The 4,803-nt window shown below is 33.7% G+C and overlaps 1 pseudogene; it reads right to left on the bottom strand.

Moving 5' to 3' along the window:
* Window positions 1–2,336: 2,336 nt before the first annotated feature.
* On the bottom strand, window positions 2,337–2,454 carry LOC120599700 (uncharacterized; annotated as a pseudogene).
* Window positions 2,455–4,803: the final 2,349 nt, after the last annotated feature.

Genomic DNA, 4,803 nt, shown 5'->3' with positions numbered 1-4,803 from the left:
AAGACCCCGAATAGCCAAGGCAATCTTGAGAAAGAAGAACAAAGTTGGAGGCAACACATTACCTGATACAAAACTATACTACGAGGCTATGGTAATCAAAACAGCTTGGAACTGGCATAAAAATAGACACACAGATCAAAGGAACAGAATAGAGAGCTCAGAAATAAATAGATGTCTACATGATCATTTAATCTCTGACAAAGGAGCCAAGAATACACAATTGGTTATAGGACATTCTCTTTAACAAATGGTGTTGAGAAAACTGGATGAATACATGCAAAAGTAATGAAACTGAACCATCTTCTTACACCATATACAAAAATAAACTCAAAATGGATTAAAGACTTAAATGTAAGACTTGAAACCATAAAACTTCTAGAAGAAAACATAGGCAGTGAACTCTCTGATATTGCTATTAGTAATTTTTTTCTGTTATATCTCCTCAGGCAAGAGAAACAAAAGAAAAAAAAATAAACGGCACTACAACAAACTAAAAAAGTTTTTGCACAACAAAGGAAACCATTATCACAACAAAAAGACTACCGACTGAATGGGAGAAGATATTTGCCTATGATACATCTGATAAGGGGTTAATACCCAACATTTATAATTAACTCATCCAACTCAACAACAGAAAAACAAACATTCCAATTAAAAAATGCAGAATACCTTAACAGGTATTTCTCCAAAGAGGAAATACAGATGACCAAAAACATTTGAGAAGATCCTCAATGACACTAATCATCAGAGAAATGCAAATGAAAACCACAATGAGATATCATCTCACACCTGTCAGAATCGCTATCAACAATAATCAAAAACCAAGTGTTGGCAAGGGTGTGGAGAAAAGGGAACCCTCATACACTGTTGGTGGGATTGCACAATGGTATAGCCACTGTAGAAAACAGTTTAGAGGTTCCTCAAAAAATTAAAAATAGAACTACCATTTTATCTAGCAATTGTACTTCTGGGTATTTATCCAAAGAAATCTAAAACACTAATTCGCAAAGATCTGTGCTCCCTTATGTTCTCTGCAGTGCTATTTACAATAGCTAAGATATGGAAGCAACTTAAATGCCCATCAACAGAAAATTGGATAAAGAAGTTATGGTACACATATACAATGAAATATCACTCAGACATTAAAAAAAAGAAAAAAATCTTACCATTTGCAATGGCATGGTTAGAGCTAGAGGGTATTATTCTAAGTGTAACAAATCAAAGAAAGACAAATACCATATGGTTTTACTTATATGTGGAATCTAAAAAAGCAAAATAAATGAACAAACAAAACAAAAACAGACTGACAGATACAGAGAACAAACTGATGATTGCTAGATGGGAGCGGGGTTGGGAGGCCTGCAAAAAAAGGTGAAGAAATTAAGAAATACAAATAAGTAGTTACAAAATAGACATGGGGCTGTGAAGTACAGCAAAGGGAATATAGTCAATGTTGTAATAACCATGTATAGTGCCAGGTGGGTATTAGAGTCATCGAGATCACTACGTAAGTTATATAAATGTCTAACCACTATGCCGCACACCTGAAACTAATATAAAAAATATTAAATGCTAACTCAAATTGAAAAAAAAACCATATAGAAAATAATCTCATATTTACAAAATATGCTGTGTGAATTTAAGAACATATATATGAAATAATATGATTATTTAATTTGTATTCTCTGCTTCTGTATTTTCTCATTTTCCCCCCAAAATATGTATAATTTGTAAAGAAAAAAATTGAAATTATAATAATTTATATATACATAAAAGAAATTTATATAAAGAACTTACTTAATCAAATATCCCTGAATATATCTAAGTTGAGCATATTTGAAAATGCAATGCAAAGGTTTAGCTAAATAGCCAAATAGGGAAAAGAAGAAAAGAAAAGAAGAAAAGAAAGAAGAAGAAATAGTGGAGGACTTTGAAAAGATGAACTCTCATTGTACACTGGAGCAAAAATGTAGATGGGAAGATAAATTATATTAAACCCAGTACAAAATTATTAAAGTCAATGACCAGTTTTTTAATAATAGGATATAATTTTTTCTAGAACTTTAAGTTTATTTTATAGTTATCCTTTTGCCAAAGTGTAATAGCTGGAGAGGAGAAAGAGATACATAGATTTACATATATCGATAATAGGGCAGAAACGAGTCAGCTGGAGGACATGGAGACTAGACACCTATTTTAAGGTCCCATCGCAACTTGAACTTTTCTGAGCCTCAGCCACTTTATCTTTTTTTTTTTTAAGCAAGGTAACCCTTAGTTGACCTCACAGATTACAAGAACCTTGTCATTTTACAATTCCTTATTTTTTTTATTTTTTACGCCTACAGCACCTGGCTTCCTAGGTGGTCTCCCATCCAAGTACTAACCAGGCCCGACCCTGCTTAGCTTCTGAGATCAGATGGGATCGGGCTTGTTCAGGGTAGCATGGCCATAGACTCAGCCACTTTAAAAGGCTGTTAATAATTTCTGTCCTAAATATGTCCCAAGGTTATTTTTAGAGTCCAATGGAATTGAATGAGGGGAGCCTTTGTGACTGCAAAGACGTAAGGAGGCCAATTAGCCACTTCATTGGTTTTCGATCTCTCCTAATTCATCTTATTTTGACTAATAAACATAGGGAATCACATTTTACAAAAAGCAAGACTGTCTTAGCAACATTTATGGCTTTCACCGTGTTTTCTTCATACATCTTGATCCATGGTTGAGTCAAGCATTCACATGTCAGTACTACAGCTAGTCCTAGGCCATCTACTTCTCTTTAGGACACATGAGATATTTGCCTTCAAATCATTTTCTTAGCCACTTTTAGGGTTCACAAAATGATTCCTTATGTCCTATAAATTGCTGTACACTGACTTTAAAAAAATAATACACTTAATTTTTTTGAGGGGGGGAGTTCTAAGTTTACAGAAAAATTGAGCAGAAATTAAAAAGTTCTCATATACCTTCCCCCTAGTTTTACTAATTATTAATATATTGCATTAATGTGGTGCACTTTCTACAATTGCTGAACCAATATCGATACATTATTATAAACCAAGGTCCATAGTTTACATTAGGCTTCACTCTTGGTGTTGTTCAACCTATGGATTTTAACAAATGTATAATGAAAATGTATCCACCATTATGGCATGATACAGGACAGCTTCACTGTCCTAAAAATTCTCTGTGCTCTACCTATTCATCCTTCCCTTTTCCTGTGTCCCCCACAACTATTTATCTTTTTACTGTTTCTATAGTTTTGCCTTTTCTAGAATATTACATAGTTGGAAGCATACTGTATAAAGCCTCTTATGTTTTTCTTTCCTTTTCTTTTTTTAACTTAATAACATGAATTTAAGTTTCCCCTATGTCATTTTGTTGCTTGGTAGCTCATTTCTTTTTAGCACAGCAATATCCTATTGTGTGAACATAATAGTTTGTTTATCCATTCACTTATTGAAGGACATCTTGGTTGCTTCTAGTTTGGGGCAATTTTGAATAAATAAAGCTTCTATAAACATCTACATACAGATTGATTGATTGATTGATTGATTGATTTTGTAGGCATAGTTTATAACACCTTCAGGTAAATACCTAGTGAGTTGATTGATGAATCATATGATTAGTGTTTAGTTAGCTCTGTACAAACTGCTAAACTGTCTTAAAAAGTCTCCATAGTATTCCCTCCAGCAGCAATTGATAATTCCTTTTGTTCTATAACCTTGCCAGCATTTGGTGTTATCAGTATTTTGGATTTAAGCCATCTAATAGGTATGTAGTGGTATCTCATTATTGTTTTAATTTTCAATTCCCTAATGATGTATGATAGTAAGCATTGTGTTCATACACTTGTTTCCCATTTGTATATCTTCTTTTTTGTAGTGTCTGTTAAGGTATTTGACCCATTTTAAAATTGCATTCTTTGTTTTCTTACTGCTGAGTTCAAGTTCTTTGTATATTTTGGATGATATTACTTTTTCAGATAGGTCTTTTGCAAATATTTTCTCCCTGTCTGTAGATTATATTTTTAATTTCTTAATGCATTTAATTTTTACTCAGGAAAAGCACAGTCCACTAATTGAAACATCAAACAGAAACATTAATTGAATGTGTCAGGCATTGTGCAGAGGGAATAATGCTGAATGAGACAATCTTTGCATTCAAGAAACTAGGATGCAAAGAGAGAGGTAGGGAAAAAAAGCAAGAATGAATACTCCGTAATGTATGTTATGACAGGGACGATGAAGCTGGCATACTCAGAGTCAACATAACAAATCAAAGAGAATCAGTCAAGGCTTCTTAGATGACGTAACTTCAGGTCTGACATTTAAAATATGTTAGATCGTGAGTGAGGAAAAGACTGCAGAAAAAGGGGGAATTTTGTTTGAGGCAAGGTATGGACAAGAGAAACAGCATTGTTTGTAAAAGGCACCATAAGCCTTTTGGTGTTTAAGTCAGGGAATGAAAAGAGACAAGGCTGAAGGGCTTAGGTGAAATTAGATTGTGGAGCCCTGCATATTCCCAATTAAGGAGACTGGAATGAATCTAAGAGGTGATAAATGGGAACATTTGGAGAAAATTAAACCTTGAATGAAATTTGAGTTCTGTGATTTAGAAAGAGGGCAGAGAGAATAAAGCCTAGTTAAATAATATCTGCCATTACACCTAACATATTTGTGTAAAGTCAATTGTAATCAAAAGCAAGTCCATGTCTTCCTCTTTTGAGGGAAGGGACTGGATTTTAAAACAAGATAGTTTGGGTCCTAAGAAATACGCAGACGTTTATCAGCACAGCATGGATGC

The sequence above is a fragment of the Pteropus medius genome, unplaced genomic scaffold, assembly GCF_902729225.1.
Source record: "Pteropus medius unplaced genomic scaffold, Ma_sr-lr_union100, whole genome shotgun sequence".
NCBI classification, from domain to species: Eukaryota; Metazoa; Chordata; class Mammalia; order Chiroptera; family Pteropodidae; genus Pteropus; species Pteropus medius.
This window is presented reverse-complemented; position numbering and strand designations above follow the sequence as displayed.